Raw genomic sequence first — 15,646 nt, 5'->3', positions numbered from 1 at the left:
CCAGTAACAGCAGTTATTCAAACTGTGAATAGAGAAATGATCAGGGCATCTGCCAATATGAGGGGAGTGGTTCCTAGAAGAGTGCTGGCTGAGTTGAGTCTTCAAGACTAAGGTCCTGATAGGCCCTCACCAGACCCTTCAAGCACTAGGTCTCAAAATCAGGCTGCTTTAGCCAAGCTTAAGAGAAAGGCTAGGCCTAAGGTGAAACCCATGGTCGGAGGAGTCGGAAACAGAGGCAGAGGGAAAGAGAATATCCCCCCTGCCTTACCTATAACATCTGTTGAGGTAGTTGGAAGACTTTACTGTCTCCACTTTACTGTTTGCAGCTACGGCAGATCTCCTGTGTACTGATTTCTCCATTGCCAGCTCGCGCATCATTTTAGTGGTCTTTGCGGCCCTTCCCCAGAGCTCTGCCAGCTCCATTGGTCTTCCGCTTCCTCCCGTACACTGAAGCTCCACACGTCGGGTTTGGAGCATGTCTACCATTCAGCTGGGCTTCTCTTTCTGATGCCACTTCCTGCTGCACGCACTCTGCAATGTGGTACGCCTTCATTTCTCGTGTTGACAACAGCTGACGCGCTTCCTTCTGCCTCTTCGGCAATCCCAGCACTTCAGACTGCCTCTGCCTCAGCTATTCTTTTCCGTGTCTCTCCTCAGCTGCAACCCCACTACGCTATTGTTACATGCTAGTCGCCAGACCAACGTGACCTAGTGACTCTAGGGAAACCTTACTGCCTAACTGCATCTATCTGCACATACCTTAGTAGCCTCCCAGCGTAATTAGGGAATCTAATCAGGATAACCTTAGTCACTCCGCATCTATTTGCACACTCCTACCACTATAGATGATCCTGAACTTAGGCGCACCTCACATCATGAGCAAAAACCCTAACACTTAGTCCATCCTACTCACGATGGCGCTCCTCACCATCATGGCAGCCGCCTCCTCTAATGCTAACCCTCCTGTGGACAGAAACAACAGACTATGGGCAAGATTACCCGTATTTACGAACCTAAAAGAAATAACATTACTATTGGACCCCACTCCACTTCACACCATTTAGCCAAGTGCGCTCAAGCAACTAATAAAGAAGCTCCAAACCTGATGCCTATCCAAGTCCAAACTAAGAAGCACCTTAGCCAAAGCCAACGCCCAATTAAACCTACACAGAGCTGTAACCTAAAAAGTTCCTTGACACTAACAGGGTCTCTCATTAACGCGAGATCCACGCCTCGGAAATCTCTGACATTCTAAGCAGCGGCAATCTGGACCTGCTCACCATCACTGAGACGTGGCTCCATGAAGCTGCAGGCCCTACGCTGATGTTAGCTGAACCTGACAAATACCAGATACTTAGAGCTGACAGACCTAAAACTAAAGTTAGTGGCCTAGCCATCATCTCCAATAATACCATACCTATCAGACTGACGACTCACCACCTTGCTCATCATGTGAAATACTCACAGCCAAACTGCAACTCTCTAACAACCGCACAATGACCATCCATCTGATTTATAGGCCTCCAGGACCATTAGGAACATTCGAGGAGGACCTCACTAGCCTTATAGCGAATAACACGCAAAATCACTCGCAAACCCTACTGATGGGCGACTTTAACATTGGTTTTAACGACCCAGACAACAAGCATGCCCACTCTATAGCTGTCTTACTCAACGACCATGGGCTCACCCAAAAAATCCTCTCACCTACCCACATCAAGGGCAGAACCCTTGATTGGGTATATGAACTTAATTGTAACATCACCATCACCGACATTGTCCCTCAACCCTGGAAAGACCACTACTTAATCAATTTCACTGCCTCACTCGATCTCCTTACTCCCAAAAGTATCAACATGATACCCTCCCTACCCACTAGAAGTAAAAAAGACATCTCTGCTGAAAAACTCATCCCACTTCTCCTCCCGCCATTAATGGCCTGGAGAATAACACCGATCCAGCCACATTAGTGGATGCCTTTAAGCAAGATATGACTAAGGCACTAGACACCATTGCCCCCTTAAAATTGCGAAAAAGTAAGCAAGAAGGGCACCTGAATGCCTAGTTCACCCCCCAACTAAATGAACTCAGAAAACAGAAAACTGCAAGCCACCTGGCGTAAATCGCCTACTGACAGCAATAAAGCTAAACTAACCCAACTATCTAAACACTATAAGAAAGAAATTACAATCACAAAGAAAAACCTATTCAATGTCAGAATCAAGAAGGCCCAATCTAGTACAAAAGAACTCTTCTCCATCCTCCGTGAAATGGAAAACCCAATACAACCAATTGACACTGTCCCTAAGGACAAGACATGGTGTACCAATATACAGAGTGCCATAACCAACAAAATCTCCTCCCTCCAACTCAAAAGACTCCCTGCTGACTGACCACCATCCACCACTATTACCTACGGAGCACAACACTAACCCACCATTTAGCTTCAAGACTATCTCAATCATTGACACCAAAAAGGTTATTCTCTCCCTGAAACCTTCCAATTGCAAGGGCGACAGCTGCCCAGCACAAATAATCAAGGATGCAGCTAGAGACCTAGCCTCATTCATCTCAAAGCTAATTAATTCCTCCTTCAACTCAAATACGGTACCGACTAACTTGAAAGAATCCTGGGTCCTCCCCCTACTGAAAAAACAAACCCTTGACCCTTCAATACCTACCAATTACAGACCCATTACAACTGTACCCTTCTTACTTAAAATCATTGACAGAGTAGCTTATCTACAAATTCAAGACTACCTTGAAACTAATCACCTGCTAGGATCACGACAATCAGGATTCCGCCCCCTCCACGGCACTGAAACTACCTTGCTTGACCTCAAGACTAAAATCGAGGAACTAAAGGATAATGGCAAAACCACCCTGCTACTACTGTTGGACTTGTCAGCAGCCTTTCACTTAGTGGACCATGCAGTCTTATGCAGCCACTTAAGACTCGCTGCCAACTTCACAGGAGAAGCCATTGCCTGGGTGCAATCCTTTTTAGCCAATCGCACAATGAGAGTTTTCTCTACCTCCGCCTGCGCCAATCCCATCCAAATCTCCTGCGGAGTCCCACACGATATATAACATCTTCACTAAACCACTATTCGACAAGTTGGACAGACTGGGTGTCACCTACACTAATTATGCAGATGACACCCAGATCCTCATACCTCTTTCGGGCAACTATGAAGAGGACCTGGCTATGGTGAACAAAATATACACCCTCATTCAGGCATGGATGGCAACCCATGGCCTTTGCCTGAATGACGATAAGACTGAGATTCTACTCCTCGGATCCAATTCTAATTTTAAAAAACTAACTTCAAACTACACATCCTTTAACATTGACAACAACATCATCAAGGTCCTGACGGAGGAAAAAACGTTAGGATTCTACCTGGACTCCTCTCTCAACCTAAAAAAGCAAGTTACCTCTCTCTCCTCTACCACTGCCTACACTTGCACATGAATCTGAGCTGCCAGACCATTCCTGTCTAGCGCCAGTTGCATTACCTTGGCCAATGCGCTCATCATGTCCCGACTTGATTATTGCAACGCCCTGTACTCAGGAGCCAACAAGTATGTCACTGACAAACTTCAAAGGCTGCAAAACAACGCTCTTAGAGCAGCGTTGAACATACCACACAGAGAGCATATCTCTGAATTTAGGAAAGAGGCCCGCTGGCTAAAAATAAAAGACAGAATCCTCCTCAAAACGATATCCCTCACCTCCAAATGTCTCAACACCCTATCACCACCCTACCTTTCAGAAAAAATCACTAGCAAAACTGCCGCCAGACCACTGAGATCTGCTAACACCTTCCTGCTTGACATTCCCAGATTCAAACTTGCCACGGCTGGAGGAACCAACTTCCCAGTCAAAGCTGCACAAGTATGGAACACACTCCCCACTGACCTTAGATACCCTCTCCCGTACTCTAGATTCAGAATCAACGCCCTCAAATGGCTTCGCTTGAATGACCTATAACATCTTTCTCTGCCTGCCTTTCTTTTCCTGACCTGCACCATCCTAATTCCTATGACTCACCGTCCTCGCTCTTACAAGTGCAACCACAGGCCACCCATCTGATGCTTCACCTCATTTACTGTATTATACTTCTCTCTACAATTATTGTCTATACTGAATCTTGCAATGTATTTGTTCTCTCATACTGTAAGGTAATTTATACACGTACCAACTATGTAACACTGTAACTAAGTTTCGAGTATTCTTGTACCGCTGCGCCCGTCTGCCCATGGGCTTGGTGCGCATTATCAAATAAACAAACAAAGAAACAAACAAACCCTTCCCTGAGTTTAACTGTCACACTTAGGTGTCTGACTCCATAACAACTAGACTGGTCTTTCTGGTCATTAGCACGTTTGATCCTTACTAACTCTGGGCCCTTCTTCCTCATCTTAGTCTCACCGGCATTTTGGATCCTGAAGCCGATAGTTGTTTTGGGTCTTTGATATTTTGTTATTTTTGATTGTTTTGTGAACTGAGAGTTGTCAGAGATAGGGAATATTGTGTAAAAGGTTTGTGATTTAACATTGGGGTTCGGACCTCTACCTAAAACAGATGCATGACTATTGGAGGATGTGATATTTAGTTCCTGAACTCCCAAGGTACAAACCTTATTCTGTTAGATGACTTTTCATAGCATGTTCTTTGGGTAGTTTCATGGGAGGGGCTTGTGCAATGACAGCATGCCTTTAGGTATTTGGGAATTGCAGGACTCTCATCCTCACAAGAAGATGAAATACTGCATTTCTACCAAAGGAGTCAACACTTGCCCCTACAGCCATCTCCTCCAATGCGATCCTCCCTCAAGTTGCTGCCCCCAGGGTTAGGATCAGGTAGCGGTTGCCTTCCCCTGGCCACATGGGAGGAGATCCTAGGATGAGGTTCAGTGATGACTCAGCAGGATTCAACACATGGTGCATTGAATATGGAGGAATGTTGAGATGGGATTGGAAATAGTGTGACTGGTGGAAAAGAAGGAGTAAGAATGTAATACAATACTGTTGAATGGAAAAGAATGATTTAGGCTAATACGTAGTGAAGTTACATTATTTGAATTAGAGAGACATACATGCTATATTAATGTACTTACTTTCAAGCACGTGAAGAGTGTTCTTTGTTCGGTAACTGTGTCAATCTTTTTTCTGTAATTGTAAACAAAAGTTAGCTGTTATATGTGGTAATGTTGGAGTAGTTTAATATGTATTGTAGTGGATCAGGGAGTGAATACAAGGTTTATTATGTGTGGGGTACTGACGTATGTTAACTATGTTTTCAGTAACTGGTATCTTATAGCAGTGGTTGGAAAACACCAGTCCTTTATATGTAAGGAAAAGTGTTGCGCTTGGGATTGCTTATTTTTAGTAGGAATTTATTCAAAGGTAAAACATGCATATCATATGATATGATACGATATTTATAACACGCCTGCACACAAGTGTTTCTAGGTGTCACAAGACAAGGGAAAGGAGACAGAGGGAAGACAAGACAAATGATCCTACTAGGCCCTGTGACATTTGGATCGTGCAAGTGCGACAACGAGAAGTGCTGGGGGAAGGGAGAGGGGGAAATGGTAGGGGGAGTGTGATCAGACTCAGCATGGCTCTGGGCAAGTGCAAGAAGGGAGGGGGCTGTAGAGGTTAAACCTACATAATCTAAGTGCATGGTAAGCCAGGATGCAGTGCAGGGTAGACTGGGCATGGGGAAGCCTAGTACCAGTGAGACTCTGAGGGTACCAAGCAACCAGTCGGTGCAGCAGACAGATAAATTAGCAAGGAAGCGAGAGAGAGTAGACAGGGCGGAAAAGGAAGGTTTTGAGCTGCTTCCGGAACTCCAGGTGGTCTGGCTCAAGTGTGAGAGTAGCAGGAAGGCCGTTCCACGGGGAGGCACCTGCGGAGGGGAGAGATCTACCCCCACTCTCAGCTTGGAGGAGTGTCTTACCATCAGAGAGTTAGAGGTATTTAGGTAGAGAGAGTTGGATATAGTGAGGACCCTGGCCCCAGAAAGTCTTGTGGACTAAGCAGACGGTCTTGAACTTGATCCTTGCAGCCAGTGGAGGGATTTCAAGGCTGGAGAGATGCAGTCCCAAGTCTTGAAGTCCTGTTCTGGATTAGTTACAGGGGACAAAGAGTAGAGTTAGGCAGATTGAGAAAGAGGCTGTTGCAGTAGTCCAGCCTGCAGAGGACCAGAGCTCTGGAGGCAGTGAGATTCTGAGGGATGGTGAGAAAATGTAGAATACCTCTAAGGAGGTGCAGCTGGAAGTGGTCCTTCTAGGCAAGGTCTAAGATGTAAAGAGAGAAGGAGAGAGTGAAGATGAAACCAAGGTTTTTTGCCTTACAGGAAGGAGATGGTAGAGGGGCCAAGGAGGGTGGCTAGAGTGAGAGAGGGAAAGCAGGAGCAGGGGTCTCAATGAGAAGGATATCAGTCTTACTGGAATTAAGGAAAAGATCATTGGAGACACACCACTCCTGAGTGACAAATAGACAGTCAGGAATGAGAGATGAAGGGGAGGGGGGCTGAGGGAAGCCTGAATGGCATCTGCATAAAGTTAGAAGAGAAGGTGGAGATCAAAAGGGTCAAAGGTGACCCTGGGACGCTCTGAGCTGGACATTTGACAGTAAAAAATAACGTTGAATACCAAACAAAGAAAAAGAGGCAACAAGGGCACAATTGCCCACATTGCCAAGAGTCAAGAGACTATAAAAAAAAGGCAGCCATTGGTCAGCCCTCCTCACATAAGAAACTGGTGTGGAGAATTGTGGAAACAATATTTCCAGTGAGATCAGTTGTAGTTGTAGGCGTTTTTCATCCTGGCAGGTGAGTAAACCAGGAAAGGGATCAGAAGTTGTTAGTCCTGGTGGGCGAGTGGACCGAAAAGAAAAAGATGTTTTGAAGCAGTGTGATTGTAGCAAAAAGGTGTGAAGGTAATTACGTGTTAACTCTGCTGTCATTTTGACAAACATTTGCATCAACAGAGGTAGTTGCTGTGCTTCCCTGACAAAAGTATTCCATTGTAAGAATAAGTATGATATGCTAGTAATTGCTTTACATCCCGAGGAGAAAAATTGCCTTGGTGTATGAACTTTTGTTTTGTGAGAAAGACATTTGCCTTACCAAGAAGGATATTGTGGAAGACACCAATTGCTTTGATTTTTGAACAAGTGTTAGCGATAGAGACATTTACTTTACCAAGTGGAAGGACAGAGTGGGGGAAAAAGACATTTTATGTTGAACTGAACAGAATTTAATTGACCAGAACTTTTCCAAGGGTATTCCTGAATTGATCTAGGGGAAGGGAGCCCAACCCTGGTCACACGGAGTACTTCTGAGTTTGAACTTTCACATTGTTTTGTTGTGCTGAAGACAGCCAAATATTCCTTGTATACTTTTATTGTTTGTATTAGTGTGAGGGTCAGAGACATTTTGAACAGTAGGTCATGTTTCTTTAGTTTTAATTTGCTAGGTAGGGACATCCTTGTTAGGATATGGAAAAATAGACCTTTATCTCACCCTTTTCCATTTAATAAATGACAAAGATTGCAAATACTATACCTTTGTGTCCGTTTCACATTTCTGACACCTCACAACCACCAGTCCCTTTTTGTCTAACAGCACAACTGTCTCTCATAAACCTTCTGTAGCAGAAGGTTTATGAGAGACTTGAGGTTATTCTTGCATAACCATCACCTCATCAACTCCTGAAATCAAACCAGAAATGTTCACATTCATTGCATTACAAACTATTAACACACATTAACACACATACACAATATTTCTCACACCTTTACAATTATACCCACACAACCCTCATACTTGTAAAGTCACACCATTACAGCAACTGCTGTTTTTCTCATCACAGCCCAATATCCCTCCTTATTCAATAACACCACTCTCCCATATTTACTAACACAACTACTGTGCAAGGCATTGCACTATAAACACCTTATCACACATTCCCCATCACATACACACAGTTGTTCCAAACAACCCCTCTGTTAGGACACTTACCTGGCCTTCTCGTCACGTCCGCCCCTGGACATGGCAGTTGTACCCCTATTACCGGCTTGGGAAGCGCGGCTGTTGGCAGCGGGCCGGCGCTCGACACTTTCGCTTGCATACGCGAACCTCGCGGGTAACCAGGAACGGTCAGACAAGCTTGTGTTCCAAGCCTCGTTCTGGTGCCCACTCGGCCGCTACGCATGCGCAGCCCCGCTAGCGTTCCTAACCTCGCTTTCGTGCCGGACGCTGGAAATAGCGTCCGGCCCTTTACAGATCACGTCTTAACGCGGTTTGTTTTCCACTTGCCGTCGCTTGGTGCCTCAATACCTGGTTCCTGCTCCTTGGCTCCTGCTTCCTTGTCTTGGTCCCTTGGGCTGCCTTACCTCCTGGTTAGTCCCTTCCTTGTGGTTCCCGCCTTCCAGCCTTTCCCTTCCGACCTGGGTTCAATTCTGTTGGGATTAGTTGCCTTTGGCTCTGCGGCCCTTAGGAAGTTGTGGGTTCCCACCTGTTTATTTCCCCTCTCCTTGGCCTTCCTGTTCTCTGGGGTTCCCTCTCTCCTGGATCCCTTGGTTGTCTGAATCCCCTTGCCTGTTTGGTCCTGGGTGCCAGCCCTCCTGATATCAACTGCCTTGGAGGATCGTGCCTGGACTCTTCGAAGATCTTCTCCATCCTCCTGCTTGTGAACAACTTCCGGACCATACAACCTCATCACCTCCCTGTCAGTGCGTGCACTGTCCCGGCGTCACTTTAATCCGCAGGGAGGTGAGCCAGTGGCGTCGGGAGGTGATTCCTATCCATCCCTGTTTCATTAGGGTTGGGTCGGGGTCGCTTCCTAGCGTTACAATTTCAGCTTTCTAAGGTCTACCAGTCTGGCGTCACCGGCGAGACCAGCGACTGAAACTTCAGGTACACAGCGCACCAGAGACGCGCAGCTTAACACCCTCCCAACTTCATCCCACTGCACAGTCACACAGCAGTCTGTTTCAATCCTCGACAATTACAACCACACACCCATCATCTTTATACAATAGCACTCACATAAACATTCCACAACTTTAAAACACACACTTTCTTTTTTCTAACAGACACAAAAGAATGCCTACTAAAATGCAACTCCATAGAAAACAAAGAGACGATCGAGCAGATAACAATACAACCAAGCCATATACTCAGCTGCCACTAAAACAATGTATAGAAAACATTTAAAAAAAAGAGCTAGTAACCTTGCTAAAGCAAGCTAAACCAGTCAGCACTCAAATTAGAACGCAAAAATCAAGCACCGTCTTTAAAAAAAAAACTAAAAAAATATGTAGTAGGAAACTAGATCTCAAGATGAACCTCACACATTAGCAATGCTAATTTACCCACAGTAAAATATTCGAAAACATCAATTTTACAAAGAATGTTCCAGCGTAGAGTTCTTAGCAATCTTCTAAGGAAAAATCTAAGAAGTCACATTCTATGCTCAAAAACAAAAGCAGAAAACAGATCCTTCAAGCTCTCATTGAGAGCACATTTAAACTAAAGAGAAAGTTCTTCATTGTGATTTTAAACAGAATTAAATCACTGACTAAATTAATCAACAAACTACAAAGGCTACTTGGAAACATGTGCAATGTCAATATAGAGACCGTTTCAAACTTCTGTGCAAGTGAATGGTATCACACCAGCAGAGAACTTCTCTTACAAACAGAAACAAACAAATCCAATTGCCATTGACAATCATGGGTGAGGCTATGGAGTGTTAGTACACTGAGCCATTATGGCAAAAGAAACACTTATAGAAAAATCTTCCCCAACAAACTTTCAACCAAATGTTCCTTTTATCCAAACAATTTGTCCAGTGTATAAATGGACTTGCAGTTTAATATGTAAAGTACGCCAGCAGTCATTCAAATGTTTACGACAATTCCTCAATCACTATGTCAAACTAAAAGACACAAGTAGAATTAACACTTTACAAACCATGGACTCCTGAGAAGTGCAGTCACACTGGACTGTGAGCACATTCATTAGCCTGCATTTGTGGATCTGCTTGCAAAAACACCTTCCTTCACATCAAAATGTTAGCAACACACAATTCTGCTATATGGAATCTCGTGCATAGACTATATACAGTGCAAAAAGTCCTGCTCAATAACTCCAAAAATTAAATAACATTCGGCTACATGGAACAGCCAAAGAACTCCTTCGAGAAATAGAACATATCCAAACTAAATATTTTGTAACTGAAGTTGACTTCTTAAATTCATTTATTTTAGAACATATTAGCGAATACCTCACCAACAGCAACCTCCTTACAAACAAATGCAAGAAAGAAATAGCAAAGTTTCAAAACACATGTACTTCAACACCAGACAATGAATGTCAGATATGGCCTACAAAATAGAAGACAGCGAGGAATCCCAATGGTTCCAATTAGCTTCATCTCTAACAGCAGAACACAAAATACAAAATTACTGACCCCTCAATAGTTTGCAAATACTACAATACAAAGCTTGCCAACAACCAAATGCCATCACGTACTATCAAATATAAATTAGGAATGTTCCCACTTCCAAAAGGTCTCCAACAACTTAACTTGTATGAGAGCATTATAATCCAGACAGTACACCTATTTCAAGCTATAATACACATTGACCCAAAACTGCCAAATTGCCTCCATCTGAGTCATTTAAAGGCATTTGTGGCAAAATAGTATCTTTGACATTAGATCTTCAAGAAAATATGGAAATGCTATGAGTAGGAAAGCCAATAAAACACTCTTTGATTGTACTGGTTAATGGTGTACCAACAAATGACAAAACAATGTGCTAACAACTATTCGACTTAAACAAAGTTATACAAATCCTAGAATATCTTAAACAAAACAGAGATATAAACATAAAGGAAAACCTAAAAGAAACCACCCACATAATTGAAGATTCACCAAAAACTGGCCAATTTGAAGGTGTGGATCCTGTTACTCCAGCAAACATTTTAGACCACTATACAATTCACCCACTACATTCCAAAGACACTTTAAAAGATATATTACAAACATATCAAATGTGTCAAGCTAAAGGATCTCCAATGAGCATATAGGAGAAAAGTGTAGAAGCATGTTCTTTTCCTTTTCATGTGGATATTGACATTGCTTTTCTATTGCGCTCGTACACAAGTGTTTCAGAGCGCGATAAAGGCAAGGGAGGGGAACAGGGTTGAACAAAACAACGATCTTACTAGGCCCAGTGACATTGAGAACACCCAAGTGCATGGGAGGGGGTGGGGGGGTAAGTGCAGGGAAGGGGGGAAAAATTGGAATGTGCGGAGCAAAGAAGAAACAGATAAATAATTATAAATAAATAAATAGATAAATAAATAATAAAGGCAACACACAGTGGGAGTGCAGCCTTCAATTGGCAAGTTCTGGGTTTAAGGCAGCAGACAGGGTAGGTCTGATAAGTGCAGGAAGAAAAGGGGGGCTGTATGGGTACAGATACAGACCCCAGTGCAAGGGGTGGCCCGGAGGCAGTGCAGGAGGGTGGCAGGGTGAGCAGGTACCTGGGCCTGGAGTACAGAGTGTGGCCAGGTTCAGAGTGCCAAGAGAAAACAGATCAGCAGGGGAGAGGGGGAGCAAAGACAGAAGAAGATAGGAAGGTCCTGAGGTGCTTCCGGAACTGGAGATGGTTCTCCTCAAGACAGCTATTCCAGAGGGAGGCCGAAGACAACGACTGACAGGTGTTAGAGGTAGAGGAGCGAATAGCTCGAGAGGGGAGGTATTTGCAGAGGGAAAGCTGAAGGTATTTTGGACCCAGGCCCCAGAAAGCCTTGTGTAAAATGCAGAGGGATTTGAATGTAATCCTTACATCCACTGGGAGCCAATGGAGAGATACGATCCCAGAGCTTGAGGCCAAGAGACACGTCTTGCATCCTGTTCTGGATTAGTTGCAGAGGGCGGAGAGTGGAGGCAGGTAGATTTAGAAAGAGGCTGTTACAATAGTCCAACCTAGAGAGAACCAGAGCTTGGGAGACCATGAGCTTCTGTGAGAAGGAGAGGAAAGGCAGAGTACCTCTGAGGAGGTGCAGTAGAAAGTTTGACTTTTTAGAGATATCAGAGATGTGGGCAGGGAAGGAAAGTGTGGAGTCAAAGATGACCCTGAGGTTCTTAGCCTTGCAGATGGGGGTAGGAGGAAGGCCAAGGGAGGCCGGTCAGAGAGTGAGGGGAAAAAATGGTAAAGGTGTGCCGATGAGGAGGATCTCCGTCTTGCTGGCGTTCAGACAAAGATCATTGGCGGCACACCAATCTTGAATGGCAGTTAGGCAATCAGAGATGAGAGAGGGACAGGAGGTGGCCGAGGGCAGCACAAAAATGAGTTGAGTGTTGTAAGCATAGCACTGGAAATTTGAGCAGAAAATGGCAATGCCGTGGGCGAGAGTTGCCAGGTATTGGTTGAGAACAAGGGTGAGAGGTTAGACCTCTGCGGACACCACAGGTAGAGAGGAAGATAGATGATAGGAAGGACCCAAGTTGGACCTGGGAGGGTTGATCAGAGAGGAAAGAGGTCAGCCAGGCCTGATCAGTGTTACCCAGGTTATCACTGAGAGGGTTGAGCAGGGTAGTATGGTTGACCATGTCGAAGGCAGGCAGAAAAGAGATCGAGGAGGATGAGGACAGAGGGAATGTTAGAGTCAAGGTTGGAGAGCAGATCTTCAAGGATGTTCAGGAGAGCAGTTTCTGTGCTTCTGGCAGCTCTGAAGCCATACTGGTGGTCATGGAGACAGCCAACAGAATTGGAATGAAGGTTAAGATGAGAGATGGCCAACTTTTCCAGGAGTTTGACCAGAAAGGGAGTAATGGAAATTGGGTGATAGTTAGTCGGACAAGAAGGATCAGCTGTGGGTTTCCTGAGAAGAGGATGCACAAGGGAGTGCTTCAGAGGGGAGGGGAAGGATCCTGAGGCAAAGGAGTGGTTGCAAAAATCAGAAAGGGCCAGAGCGAGGGTGTCAATGTGGTCCTTGATGGTTTTAGAGGAACAGGGATGAACCTGTTTTGACGAGGCTTTCATAGATCAAACTTGTCAGGGGAGAAAAGAGGAAAGGACGAGAAGGAGGATAGGGGGGTGGCTGAAGGAGGGTCATCAAGCACAGATGGAGAGGGGAGAGGACGGGTAGGGGTGCATAGGGGGACAGGTTGTCCTGGCCTTTTGAGATAAAGTGAGAGGCAAGTGCATTGCAAAGAGCCTGGGAGTCAACTGGAGGGGTAGAGACTGAAGCAGGGTCGGCCAGCTCCTGACAGTTTTTAAAGAGTTCGGCCGAGTTGTTAGATGCCACAGAGACACGAGCGGGAATGTGAACTCTCTTCTTGGCGAGGACAGAGAGTCGGTATTGTCTTTGAAGCAGGCGACAGGCCAGTTTGTCAGAGGATGAACAAGAAGCCCTCCAGATCCTCTCAGCCGCCCTACACTTACGTTTAAGTGCAGCTAGGCAAGAGTCATACCAGGAATTGCACTTGGCATTGGACTTCAAACGGATCCTCATGACGAGGGCAAGAGCATGAAGAGTATCAGAAATTGAAGAGTAGAGCAGAGCAGTGCTGTGTCAGGATGTGAGACAGCAGAGGTGGAGGAGGGGGGTGAGAAAGTGGCAGCGAAAGACTCAACTGACACACACTTCATGGGCCGGATGTCCGAGAAGCTAGGTGGCAGTGTGGGGTAGACATGGCTTGGGGGGAAGAGAGGGAGAGATGAGAGGAGAGAAGCGAGTGATCGCTCCAGGAGAGAGGAGTGGTCAGAGTGATGGAGAGGGGGAGGTCAGAGAAGATCAAGACATTGAGTGTGTGCCCTGCAGAGTGAGTCGGGCCAGAGGGGAAGATGGAAAAGGAGAGGGATTCGCAAATGGGTCACGGAAGAGTACAGAGGAGGAACAAGGAGAGTCTAAATGGATATCTAGGTCACCCAGGAGGAGGAGTTGAGTGGTAGAGGCCAGGAGGGAGGAGGAGAGGTCCACCCACTCAGAGAGAAATGAGGTGATTTGACCAGGAGGCCGGTAGGGTTACAAGACATTTGGTCGAAAAAAATTGGTCGACCAGACAAATGGTCGAACCAATTTGGTCGAAAACCAAATGGTCGAATTTCTTTTTTTATTATTTTAACCCTTTTTTTTATTTTTTTGGGGGGGTCCCCCCCAGCCCCCTTTTTTTCTCTAAAACCCCCTTTTTTTACAAAACGAAAACCCGAAAAATAAATATATAAATAAAAAAAAAATGCGACCATTTGGTTTTCGACCAAATTGCGTCGACCAAATTGCAGTCGACCAGTTTTTTTTCGACCAATTGACTGGACACCGGCCGGTAGATGGTAGCCACAGTAAAAGAATGGGTAGGAGAGAGAGAGAGCCTACAAGCAAGGCATTCAAAAGAGGAGTAGGTCTGAGTGGGAATGATAGAGGCAGGAATCCACTCAGGGAAGATCAGGGCTACCCCCCACCCCCACCTGGGTGCTGAGAGGATCTTGTAGCCATCAGGGAAGAGAGTGTCAAAGCTTGTGCCAGAGCTGGCTGTGAACCATGTCTCAGTAAGACCAAGGACATCAAGGTCTAGTTCTCCAAGCAGGTGGCAGATGTCAGAGGAGTGTTTGACAGCAGAGCGAGAGTTGAGCAAGAGTTGAGTTCCTCTATTTTTTCCTACAGGAAAGGAAGGAAGATACAATGAAAGAGCCACACAAATTAGTGCATCAGAAGATCGTTTGTGTAAGACCAAAGATTCAGGCAAAATGTAGAATACATTTTCCACCTCTTGTTCGAAAGTGAACTAGCAACTCTATGTTACATTGTTCAACACACATTAAAACAGGCTCTCATTTCTTAAACATGTCAGGTAACCAACTCCTTCAAAAGATAAAAGACAAAAATGAATTTTAGCAGTCAAGTATCACAAACATGTGTGGTACAAAAGAATACTGGTTCTGATGTGACACTGATGTACAGTGTATGCAAAGGAACCTAGTCCTGCCCACATGGTTTGTTACTTTAATTTGTGCAGAATATGCATGGGATGACTTTCTATGCATTGCAAAGCAAAATAAAGAGGGAATAGACATAGTAACTCCAGGAGAACTTTCTTCTCTTGACCCTGATAATGTTTTAAGATACTTTCACCATCGCTTCATTGCCATGCTGAATTTCATCTGCAATAAAACTACCCCTCAACTAGGAGATGTAGGATGCTTCTTTTGCAGAAAAGAATATCATTCTTGAGGAACACCACACATCCACATGCTTTTGTGCCACTATTTTACAATCTATTGAAAAATACATTACCTGTGACATCCCTTGAGAAACCACACATAGTAACTAAAGACATAAATGTGGCAAATACTGCTGACGTCGATATACAAACAGAGGTAAATATACACCAAATGTCGCTTTGGCTTCTCTAGACAGGTTTCCACCAAAGTACATCAATGTATTTATTTATTTATTTATTTATTCAGATTTGTAGAGCACACGTCAGCCCGGGGTCATTGCCCTCTTGAGGAATAAAAAAATAGACATTCAATACATTGCAGACAATTCCACTACAGTTGCAAGATATGTCACAGGCAAAACTGAGAAGACTGAGCTAAAAGGCCTTTGTGA

This window comes from Ambystoma mexicanum, chromosome 5p, assembly GCF_040938575.1.
Source record: "Ambystoma mexicanum isolate Mex_15411 chromosome 5p, UKY_AmexF1_1, whole genome shotgun sequence".
Classification (NCBI taxonomy): Eukaryota; Metazoa; Chordata; class Amphibia; order Caudata; family Ambystomatidae; genus Ambystoma; species Ambystoma mexicanum.
The sequence above is the reverse complement of the archived record's forward strand: the minus strand, read 5'-3'. Positions refer to the sequence as shown.